The following is a 13,033-nucleotide window of genomic DNA, read 5'->3' on the forward strand; positions in this document are numbered from 1 at the left end:
ACAAGAAGGGATTTTATAGCCCATACAAGTGAGACTCATGCATGATAAGACACACATGCATAAAAGGAACAAAAGAACACAAGGCTGCTAGGACACCCTGATTACAGCTGTGTTTAAGAGAAATACACAGAGTAATAGGAAGAAATATAGCCACAGTGCCATCAGGTGGTGAGAGTCTGGTGATCACCCTCTAGTTCTATATTTCTCAAAGTTTCTATAATGAGGATATGTTGTTTTGACATTTTCTTTTACATTCTATTTTATTTTAAAGTTTATTTATTTACTTATTTTGAGTAATCTCTACACCCCACGTGGGGCTCGAAATCACGACCCCAAGATCAGGAGTTGCACACTCCTCTGACTGGAGCCAGCCAGCAGCCACCGTTTTATTTTGAAAACTGGATGTTTATTATGTAAACATCTAGATGGGAAACATGAAACAGCTCTCACGGTGATGAAAGCCTAAATTGCAGGGACCATCGAACTCCCCACAACATTCTCTTGAAGGATTCTAGAACATCCCTAAGAGCCTCAGAGCGTACCCTAGTGAAAAAGGCTTTGCCAGTAATCTATGCTTACCTTTGGAGAAAACTGTGGGAACCCACCAGAGCTTATTAGAATAGCAGAGACTTTAGAATCCTAAACTATTTTTCTTCATATTTCACCTTCTTCTCCTTGTTCAGCCCTCCTCTAGCCAAACCAAAGGAGAGTTCGTCCACCTGATGCGCAGGAAGCCAATACAAACTGACACCAAGCTTTTGCAGTGAGAAGAAATAGGCTATTTACTGGTGTGGCGTCACCCAGAAGCACGGGGAACTCATGCTCAAAAGTCCCAAATGCCCCAGTGGTTTACAAGCAGGAGTTCTTAAAGGGAAAAAATTCAGGGTAAGGGTCTTAGATCATGCTGAATGGTTAGGGATTGAGTCAGCTGTGGTATTTCCTTTCTTCATCACCTGGTGCCTGGCAACTCCCTGCTGGTTTTGGGGTGATCGCAGTGAGGTGGCTTTAGGGACCTGGGAACTGCAAACCATTCTGGGTGGTTTGCTTTCGTGATGTCATGTCTAAGCGTACAGAGGCAGAAGTTCTACATCTTGTGACTATTACTAAGCTGCAAATTACTATTATTTTTTTTCTTGCAAACACTGCACATTATGTTTGCTATCTCAGGCAGAACAGCAACCACAGACCTCTGGGGAGGCAACCTCGGGTTGTTTCCTGAGGCGATTTTGCAGGTTTCTTGAACAGTGACTAAGGGCTGCTTGGCTGGTCGGAGGCAGGGAAGAGCCCTATGTCTAAATTGTGGGGTCTGCAGGTGCTTGCATCCCCAGTTTCACACCTAGAATGTTTTCTTTCAGCTTTTCTGAGGAAAGGAGATCTTTGGGCATAACTTCCAGTCCAGGAGAGATGTCATGGCAAGAACCCCTCTACCTTCCAAGCAGTTGGGGTTTCCTGTTTTCCTGCAGAAAGCCTCCAGGGTTCCTAGTTTTCTCAGGAACACACAGTGCCTGGGGAGCGCCCTGAATGCCCCTACCATCCGGGAGGAGCTCTAGATTGATTTTCTCCACTTAGAAGAAGAGGGCCAGAGTATAGTAAGAGACAGCAAAATGCAGCATTATTGATAAAACAGACATGGGCACAGTCTTTTTTTTTTAAGATTTTTATTTATTTATTTGAGAGAGAGCGAGAGCAGAGCATGAGATCGGGGGCGTGGTGGGGGGGCAGAGGCAGAAGCAGACTCCCCACTGAGCAGGGAGCCCAATTCGGGGCTTGATCCCAGGACCTGAGCCGAAGGCAGATGCTTAACCGACTGAGCCACCCAGGTGCCCCATGGGCACAGTCTTTGACCAAAAGGGATGATAGGAATTATACCCTGACTTGCATGTACCTAGTAAATCCCACAAGGGGATAAAGGTTTGTTTTTTTTTTTAAGCATATCTTTTATCAGATAATATAATGTAAGAGACAGAGAGTGGAGTGCACAAATCGCTGTGAGGAACGCTGGTTTGCAAAACTGAAACATCGTTTAAAAAGAAATTCTAGCATTATCCAAGTGGCTACTGCTAGCAATCTTATGGCACTCTTTAAAACCTTGGACTGGGATTAGACAATCTGCCAAAAAGCCACTGAGTAAATAAAAGCAGGAATTCTGGCTTCTCCATTTATTGCTGAAGGTGAAGGTGAGGGTGAGAGGCCCACACAGTGGCAGTCTACACCCTTGTTCTAGGGTACAACCCACACCTTACTGGTCCAGGGTGTTTGCATTCACAGAAGGAAATGATTTTAGGCCTCAAGAGTGTTTTACCAGATAGAAATAGAATTCACAAACCTTCTCCCAGAAAGTTCTTCCTAAATTCAGCTTTAAAAGATGTATTTTCCCGGGGGCGCCTGGGTGGCTCAGATGGTTAAGCGTCTGCCTTCGGCTCAGGTCGTGATCCCAGGGTCCTGGGATCGAGCCCCGTATAGGGCTCCCTGCTCAGCGGGGAGCCTGCTTCTCCCCCTCCCTCTGTTTCTCCCCCTGCTCATGCTCTCTCTCTCTCTCTCTCTCTATCTCTGTGTCTCAAATGAATAAATAAAAAAATCTTAAAAAAAAAAAATAAAAAATAAATAAATAAAAGATGTATTTTCCCCACCCTCCCTGTTTTCTCTTACTGGCTAGGAAATGTTGTCAGCCTCCCTGGCTCTTGAAGGGAGCCATTCATGGGCAGAAGGGCTTTTTTGTAGAGGAACTCATGTAACATTGGCCGATTCCTTAAAGCTGTGGTTCCTGAGGCTGATCCGTAGGCTGGCTTCAGTGGGAGACAAGGATTTTACTGACTTCAGCAAATGAGACAGATAAGAACAACGCCAGAGTTTTTTCACACAGGAATGTATTTATCTCACTGTGATGTATTCGGAGATCATGTACCCTCTACTTCTTTAGTTAAAATGTCTCTTATTTTTTAATAATAGGATCACAGTAAGAGATAGGTTTAAAATTAAAACCTGCGTATTTATTCAGTAAAATTAACCCAATGTAGATGACCAAACATTTTTGTTAATTTTACTGCCTTGTGACATCCCAAGGTCTAGAGAACCACTGTTTTCATGGATTTCATCAGAGCTTTAATTTGAGATAATGGATTTAATGGGATGTAACTGAAACTCATTCTGATGAGGAAGGTTTTGAAGAATACAGCTCTGCACATGCAAAAAGTCAACCTACTAGAAGCAACTGAGATGTTCTCCAGCAGGTGAACACATAAATAAATGGATACATCCCGACTATGGAATGCTATTCAGCACTAAGAAGAAATGAGCTATCTGGGCGCCTGACTCTTGATTTCGGCTCAGGTCATGATCTCAGGGTCGTGGGATCTAGCCCCATGTCGGGCTCCCTGCTCTGTGGGAAGCCTGCTTCTCCCTCTCCCACTCCCCCTGCTTGTGTTCCCTCTCTCGCTCTGTCTCTCTCTGTCAAATAAATAAATAAAATCTTAAAAAAAAAAAGTCAACCTACCAAGCAAAATTTAATGCTTAGTTAGAATCTCCTTGGGGAGCAGAGATCACTGGTCAGATGATCCACTGTTAGGCCTAGAGGAACTTCAGAGATCCCCTCTCCTTATACAGCAGAGAAAGTTGACTTTGATGGTTTCTAGTTCTGGCCCTGCCACTATGTGACCTTGAACTAGCCACTCACTTCTCTGGTCTGTTTCCTCAACTGCAAAGAGCCCTTCCTTTTCAGGTCCAAAATTCTGTGATTTAACAAGTCTGTGATCTCCAAGTTCAACTAAGAGAAAGAGATGGCTCCTTATGGTGAGGGGTCCGTTCTTCCTCCTCCTCCTCCTCCTCCTTCTTCTTCTCCTCCTCCTCCTTCTCCTTTTCCTTCTTCTCTTCCTTCTCCTTCTTCTCCTCCTTCTTTTTAAAGATTTTGTTTATTTATTTGAGAGAGAGAGAGAGAGCACAGGCAGAGGAAGCAGCAGAGGGAGAGGGAGAAGCAAACTCCCCACTGAGCAGGGAGCCTGAGGCTGGGCTCGGTACCAGGACCCTGGGATCATGACCTGAGCAGAAATCAAGAGTCAGATGCTTAACCGACTGAGCCATGCAGGTGCCAGGTGAGGGGTCAGTTATGGGGAAATTCAGTCTGATGCAGAAAGCAAGAAAACACGCAGTTTTTCTTATTGCCTGGCATGGCCGTGACTTATAAGTTGTCATTCTAGAGTAGTTTGGTATTGAGACTAAAAACTAAAAAGAGATTCCTTTTCCTACCCCCTCTTTTTTCTTTTTTCAGGACCTGACATAAGTTAAGGCGGGGCGTCTGTTCAAAGGGCCCTGGATCCAAACGCAGCCAGCTACTGCCTCCTAGTGGACATGCAGCACGGAGTTCATTTCTACATTCAGAGATTATAACTCGATTCCCCGGGAGCTCTAAGGATTCGCCTTATAAGCTGCAGGGACCTGAAGAAGCCACCTGTTTCACTTTTCACTTCCTTCACTTTGTAGATGGCGATGTTGATGCTTGAAGTCACACCAGCGGGTCCCAAGGCTTTTGTCCCATTGCATCACCCTGCAGCTTCATTCGGCTGCCGGGACTCCACCTACCTCTGTAGACCTCTTGCGTGCTGGCAACTGCCATTACCAACTGCAGCGAAAGAAAGATAGCAGCACCCCATGTCAGCTTCCCCCCCCCCAGAACTCCCCCCTCCCCCTTGTGGGAGGATGTCTCAGACACAGTCGTGTGATCTAAGAAGGCAAGCACATGGGAGAACGCCATGGAACAGGAAGGCAGAGATTGGGGTATGCCAAAGACTGCCCTCCCAGACAACCACCAGAAGCTAGGAGAGGGGCTCGGATTCTCCTTCACAGCCCTCTCAGGAGGGACCGGCCCTGCCAACCCCTTGATCTTGCACTCTGGCCCCCAGAAAGGTGAGACAATACATTTCAGTCACGGAAGCCACTCAGTTTGTGGGACTTTGTTACGGCAGCCCCAGAAAACTCACACGGGGTTCGTAGAGCGTTCTCTGCCGAACCCCTTCCAGTTGTCAAATACACTTTGATTCTGCAGAACCAAATTAACTTGCCTTTTCTCCCAAGTAGCCAATGAACCGTGACATTTCCAAGTGTGAACAGGACCTGTGTTCTTAGCATTTCAGAACTTAGCATTTCAGAATCATTAGATGGAAGGAATGTGGTCCAACTAGTCATGGCAAGTAGGAATTCCTTATACAATATCTCCTTCAGCCAGCGACAGAAAGGAGGTAGGATAGCCCGGAGCCAGACAAGATATTCTGTAAAAGAGATGAAGACTTGGAATGGAGCAAAGAATTAATACACGCAAGACCTTCAATAGTCGAGGCTATGGTGAGGTGCTCCTTACGGGTTGTGAAATGAAGGAAATAAGATTGTGAGCTCAACTCGAAGATACTTGTTGGAGCAGAGATATGCAAAGTCACTCAAGCAAAGCAGAAGGAAAATATGAGCGGCAAATGCTGTCATTTCCTATCCCAGGGCACTCCCAGGAGAGACTGAGTGACCGTCACCAAATGTCAAATATTTCCTGTTCCATAGGAAAGACTTTCTCTTATGTGGAGGTTGGGTACAGGGAGTATGGTAGACCTCAAGCATTTCCCCGAGATCAAGAGTTGCACGCTCCACCTACTGAACCAGCCAGGTGCCCCGTGACCTCATGCATTTCCAATCCCATCAGCAAGACTCTCCCTGTAATAAGCTGGGAGCTCAATTCATTCATCTCCCATGCTGATCCCATTAGCAGGACAACCTTCAGATTACCTGTGGCTTCCATTGTGCTCCAGGGAAAGAACACATATGATTACATCCAGGCTACTTCGGGCTGCTCAAGACAGTCATTCCTCATTACTAAATCCTCGATTATTTCACTCTGTGCCTTGCCTATCAGGGAGACTGCAGAGATAACACAAGGATTTTAGTCTGGTGAGGTTTATTTTTCACTGCAAGTGAATAGACAGGCACTCTTTTATTAACTTTCCTTCAGCCATTGTCATAGGGCAGCAACAAAAAAGAGTGAGATTTTTGAGACCTCAACATGGAGGCCCCCCAAATTAAACACACAGCATGGAGGACTTCCTCTACCATCCGTGATAAAGGAACAGGACAAAATTAGCCCTCCTGTCTTAAACAATGGTAGAAATGGACTTCCAAATACAAAGCCCTACTTTCTAGGCCTTGGACCGCAGGAAGAGCCAGAGTGTAATCGCTGAGGTAAGGAAACACCTGGGGTTGAGCCCCTGGACTGCTTGGTCTCTCTGTCCTGAGGTGGTGCAATGAGCTGAAGCCCCGCTGAGCTGAGGATGCAGACGTTTGACTCACGGGCAGCTAATGTGATTGGAATCCTTGGGACAGAAGAGCGCTCAGTGCAGGTATACCAGTTGTATGACAAGACTGTTGTCCTGTACAATACCTTTTAAGAATCCTGGCGCCCTTGAGAGTGGTCTTTGTGCATCAAAAGGTAATTTTTTTAAATGTTTTTATTGTTATGTTAATCCCCATACATTACATCATTAGTTTTAGATGTAGTGTTCCATGATTCATTGTTTGTGCATAACACCCAGTGCTCCATGCAGAATGTGCCCTCCTCAATACCCATCACCAGGCTAACCCATCCTCCCACCCCCCTCCCCTCTAGAACCCTCAGTTTGTTTCTCAGAGTCCATCGTCTCTCATGGTTCGTCTACCCCTCCAATTTCCCCCCCTTCATTCTTCCCCTCCTGCTACCTTCTTTTTTTTCATCAAAAGGTAATTTGAGAGTGACTGGGGTAAGAGGGGTAAAAGGAGAGTAAAACACTTCAGACAGTCTGGAAACAGGGAGTCTTATTTGCAAAATTTTCGATTAGCTGGCAGCCCACAGAGAGGTCAGGACCTGGATGGGCCAACTGGAGGTACCAAAGACAACAGTTCCAGTTGTTCTTGGATTCTCCAGAAAGTTCTCGAGCATGCAGCTGTAGACCACACTGCCAGGCTCTGGGTAATGGCTGCCAATGGTTTCCCATCGGCAGCTCCACCTCAGTGAGGCCAGCTCTGCACCATTTCTCCCCTTAGAATTCCTCACAGATACTCATAAAGTGGATGGCCTTATCAACTGATCAGTTATTACACATAATTTGGGTTTATATATCTCCATGGAATTTTTGGCTTGTATCTCAAAAGGAATTCAAAGGATTGAGTGATGTGCTGTATGTTATATGTTATATGCTATAACCAGATCTCCTTTTCCTTTTATTTACTGATATGAATAAGTTATCAAGAGTTTGAATGCATGAAAAACAAAAAGGGGAAAAATAGGAATAAATTGTATATGAAGCCTGTTTCATTATAGTAATAAATAATGTTAATGGATACATTAATATGCCATTAATCCAAGTATAGATACATACATATTTTAATATACAGATAATTGAGATTCATTTTAACATCCAGATAATTGAGGTTCATTTTTTAAGTTTTAAGATGTATTTTATGTTTTTAACATTTAAAAATATTCATTGTTTATCAAAATGTGTAATTATGTTTATGTTATTTTGACTAATTAATGTGCAAATAATATTTGGAATGATGACTCAGTCCAAAGGAAAATTTTCTTTTTTTTTTTTTTAAAGATTTTATTTATTTATTTGACAGAGAGGGAGACATCGAGAGAGGGAACACAAGCAGGGGGAGTGGGAGAGGGAGAAGCAGGCTTCCCGCGGAGCAGGGAGCCCGACGTGGGGCTCGATCCCAGGACCCTGGGATCATGACCTGAGCCGAAGGCAGACGCTTAACCGACTGAGCCACCCAGGTGCCCCCAAAGGAAAATTTTCAACACATAGAGCTTTATGGTCACAAGAAAAAAAGTTCAGGGGCGCCTGGGTGGCTCAGTCGGCTGGGCGTCTGCCTTCGGCTCGGGTCATGCTCCCAGGGTCCTGGGATCGAGCCCCGCATCGGGCTCCCTGCTCGGCGGGGAGCCTGCTTCTCCCTCTCCCTCTGCTGCTCCCCCTGCTTGTGCTCTCTCTCTGTCAAATAAATTAAAAAAAAAAGTTCAATGTATATATATATATTTTTTTTTTGTCTCAGAGAATTATGATAAAATAATCAATTACAATTTTAAGCATCTTACATTAAGATAAATCATGTGACAAAGTACAATGTAAATATGAGTTGAAGAAGAAAAAAATAATGTAAGTTTATTTTTATTGTTAAAGAAGAACTCGTTCATGTAGTTTTTAAATGGACCCCATGGATATTGATGGAGGTGGGATGTCAGTAAGATGGAGGACTAGGAGGGTCCATCCCTTGTCCTCCTACAAAAACAATGTTTTAACAGCTACCCACTGAGAAAAGTAGCTCTGGGGGAGCTCAAGAGTATAATGAAGAAGCTGCAGCAACCCAGCAGAGCACAAAAATTGAGAACAGCCTCAGAGAAAGGTGTAGGAGGCCTTTTATCTGTGTCACCCCATCCCCCAGTGTGGCACAGCTCAGTGCCAAGAGAAATCCCCAAAGCCACAACCTACCCTATGGGGGAAAAGGAGAGCAAGAGGACCCTGACAGCCCTCACCACCCCTGTGGACACCCTCAGCCTTGACCACCAAGGAGCCCCACAGTCTTTGCTGAGACTGACCTCAGCTGATGGAGCCTCTCAGAACCCATGCCACTGCTTCCGTCAGGACTGGAGCTACCACCCCCCATCTAGCTGGCGCCCTCACACCTGTCTTCAGGTGAAGGTCTTTCCCCACAATGGCCAGTGCAAAAAGTCTGGAAGAGGTGACAGCTCCTTTAAGTGAGCGGAGCTCAACACGAGGCTGTGGGGAACATGAAGAATTAAGAAAATAGGACACCACCAAAGGAACACAATACATTTCCAATAACCAACCCTAAAGAAATGGAGATATCTGAATTCCTCACAAAGAACGCAACAGCAGCAACAACCTGTAAGAAGTAAGAGACAAATTCAGTAAAGTTGCAGGATACAAAGTCAGCACACAAGATTCAGTCACATTTCCATATGCAAGCAATGAACCATCTGAAAAGGAAATTAAGAAAGCAATATGGGGCGCCTGGATGGCGCAGTCATGTCCAACTCTTGGTTTCCACTTCTGTCATGATCTCAGGGTCCTGAGATTGAGCCCTGGGTCAGGCTCTGTGCTCAGTGAGGAGTCTGCTTGGGATCCTGGCTCCAGCTCCCTCTGCCCCTCCCCCCTACTCTCTCTCTCTCTATTTCAAATAAATAAATAAATCTTAAAAAAAAAAAAAGAAAGCAATACAATTCACAATAGCAACAGAGAGAATTAAACGCTTAGGGGTAAACTTAACCAAAGAGGTAAAAGACTGGTACACTGAAAATTATAAAACATTGACGACAGGAAGTAAAAGTCAATAAATGGAAGAATATCCTATGTTCATGGACTGGGAAATTTAATATTGTTAAAATGTCCGTCCTATGCAAAGTAATCTACACGTTCAATGCAATTTCTACCAAATTTCAATGGCATTCTTGACAGAAATAGGAAAAATAATCCTAAAATTCATATGGAACCACAAAAGATCAAATAGCCCAAATGAATCTTGAGCAAAAGAAAGTTGGAGGCATCGCACTTCCTGATTCCAAAATATATCACAGAGCCGTAGTAATCAGAAAGTATGGTACTGGTGTGAAAACAGACACACAGACCAATGGAACAGAATAGAGAGCCCAGAAATAAGCCCACACAAATATGGTCAACTAAGCTTTGATGAAGGCGCCAGGAATGCACAATGGGGACAGGATAGTTTCCTCAATAAAAGGTGTTGGGAAAACTGGATATTCACATGCAAAATAATGAAACTGGGCCCCTATCTTTTTTAAAAAAGATTGTATTTATTTGAGAGAGAGAGAGAGCGCGTGAGCATGAGTGTGGGGGAGGAGCAGAGGGAGACGGAGAAGCAGGATCCCCCTCGGAGCTCAATCCCAGGACCCTGAGATCATGACCTGAGCTGAAATCAAGAGTCAGATGCTTAACTCACTAAGGCCCTAAACTGGGCCCCTATCTTAAAAATTAACTCATAAAGGGGCACCTTTATGAGTTAATTTTAGCAAAGATATGGAAACAACCTAAATGTCTGTTGATGATTGAATGGATAAAGAAAATGTGGTATATATAGGGGTGCCTGGTGGGCTCAGTTGGTAGAGCATGCAACTCTTTTTTTTTTTTTTTTTGAAAGATTTTATTCATTTGACAGAAAGAGACACAGCGAGAGAGGGAACACAAGCAGGGGGGAGTGGGAGAGGGAGAAGCAGGCTTCCCGCTGAGCAGGGAGCCTGATGTGGGACTCGATCCCAGGACCCTGGGATCATGACCTGAGCCGAAGGCAGACACTTAACTGACTGAGCCACCCAGGCGTCCTGAGCATGCAACTCTTGATCTTGGGGTCGTGAGTTCAAGGCTCACGTTGGGTGTAGAGACTGCTTAAAAAAATAAATAAAAACATATAAATAATTTTTTTTTTTTTAAAGAAAATGTGGTGGGGCACGTGAGTGGCTAAGTCTTTTAAGCGTCTGACTCTTGATTTCGGCTCCAGTCATGGTCTCAAGGTCATGGGGTTGAGCCCCACATAAGGCTCCATGCTCAGCTGGGAGTCTGCTTGTCCCTTTCCCTCTGCTCCTCCTTCCACTTGTTCTCTCTCTCAAATAAATAAATACTAAAAAAAAAATGTGGTATATATAGAGAATGGAATATTATTATAAAAGGAAGTCCAGGCATTTCTAAAAACATGGATGAACCTAGAGGACACTACACTAAATGAAATAAAAAAGACACACAAGGACAAATTCTGCATGATCTCACTTATATATGGAATACAAAATAGGCAAACTCATAGAAGTAGAGAGTAGGATGGCGGTTTCTAGGGGTTGTGGAGGGGGAAAGGATGAGGTGTTGTTCAAGGAGCACAAAGTTTCAGTTATGCAAGATGATTAAGTTCTGGAGATCTAACGTACAGCTATGTGAATATAGGTAGCAATACTGTATTGTGTACTTGAAATTTGCTAAGAGGATGGATCTTAAGTGTCCTCATCATCAAAAAAAAAAAAAAAAAGAACAAAAGAAAAAGTAATTATGTGAGGTGAGGCATATGTTAATTAGTTTGGTTGTAGTGATTATTTCACAATGTGTAAATACATCAAAATGTCATGCGGTACATCTCAAATATATATAATTTTTATTTCTCAATTATACCTCAATACAGAAAAAAGATACACAGAAAAATTGGTCATGGCAGATATTAAATTGCTATGGCATTTTGATGTCATTAGGTCAATTTAAAAAATGTGTATGTGGGGGCGCCTGGGTGGCTCAGCCGTTAAGCATCTGCCTTCGGCTCAGGTCATGATCCCAGGGTCCTGGGATCGAGCCCCGAGTCGGGCTCCCTGCTCAGCTGGAGGCCTGCTTCTTCTTCTCCCACTCCCCCTGCTTGCGTTCCCTCTCTCACTGTGTCTCTCTGTCAAATAAATAAAATCTTTAGAAAAAAAATGTGTATGTGGTTTTAAAATTGTCTTCGTGGATGCTAGAACAAAACTATTTGAAGACGATTTATTGTTGCAGACCTCTGGACTTTGTCTATGCTCTGGAGACCTGGAGCTACCAGTTTCCCCCGTGGGGCAGATGTTAGAGGGTTTCCTAATCTCACAGGGAATCCACATTTCAGGCGCTGCCTTTGTCTCCAAAGGATCTGGCAGTGGAGGGCTGCAGTGCTCATCTGGAAGGAGGCTTCCTCATTGCTTTCCAGAACATTCCATTCTAGGCTTCTTTATGCTAATCTCTACCTGTGGCTTCTACTCTATTTCACTGTCAGAAATCCAACTCTAATTCCCAACTTTCTAATGATCTAAATATAGTCCACCATACTGTAAACTCCATGAGACCAGGGCCACATCTGCTAGGCTCACTGCTGTGTCCTCAGCACAGTGTCTGGAACACAGTGGACACGCAAAAAGTTATTAAATTGAATTAAGAGGGGCAGCTGATTTTGTAGGGGAAGGTTTTTTTCTTTCTTTCTTTTTTAAGTTTGCAGGGTAGTCTTTTTGTGATTTGAAGGCATTTAAATAAATCTCTTTTCTCACATCTGCCCTTAAATAATTCTTCCTAAAGAGGAGGCAAGCTCTTCCGGAGACACGAGGCTTGCTTCCAGTTCTTTAGCTATGGTATCTCGACCGGTTACTTAACCTCTTTTTTCATCAGTTAAAATGGAGATAAAACCTCTAGCCTGTTGTGGGGAGATAATGCATGGAAGAGTGCCCAGAACAAATACGGTCACAGAGTGGGCGTTCAGGAAACGGTAGCTTGGAGGTAAGGTTCTGCTCTTACTATCCTGTTTGGTCCTCCCTGTGTTCCACAGTGTTCCAGGGTAGACACAGGCCTCTAGGGCTGGGTGGAGTAGAACAAGACTTTTCTCTGTTCACAAACTCTCCTTCATGTTCCCGTCTCTCAGTTTGCTTTAACATGGTTTGGGGGTTGAAACTGGGGCAGTGCAGGACATCTCGGAAGGAGGCAGTGGAACTAGACGGCATAGGAGGAGGTTCAGAAGAAAGCAATGCCACAGAAACACAGGAACTGGAGAGATGATCCAGCTTAACCATCTTTTTTTTTTTTTCAATCTTGACCAAAACATATAAAGTTTACCATCTTAACCATTTTTATTTTATTTTATTTTATTTTTTTTTTTTTTTAAAGATTTTATTTATTTATTTGACAGAGAGAGAATGAGAGAGAAAGCACATGAGAGGGGGAGGGTCAGAGGGAGAAGCAGACTCCCTGCCGAGCAGGGAGCCCGATGCAGGACTCGATCCAGGGACTCCAGGATCATGACCTGAGCCGAAGGCAGTCACTTAACCAACTGAGCCACCCAGGCGCCCCCATCTTAACCATTTTTAAATGGACATTACAGTATAGTAACTATAAGCACATTGTTAACTATAAGCACATGGTTGTGCAACAGATTCCTAAAACTTTTCCATCTTGCAAAACAGAAACTATATTGAATAACGCCCCTTTTCCCTCCTCTCCCCCAGCCC

The sequence above is a fragment of the Phoca vitulina genome, unplaced genomic scaffold (genome assembly GCF_004348235.1).
Source record: "Phoca vitulina isolate PV1807 unplaced genomic scaffold, GSC_HSeal_1.0 scaffold16, whole genome shotgun sequence".
NCBI classification, from domain to species: Eukaryota; Metazoa; Chordata; class Mammalia; order Carnivora; family Phocidae; genus Phoca; species Phoca vitulina.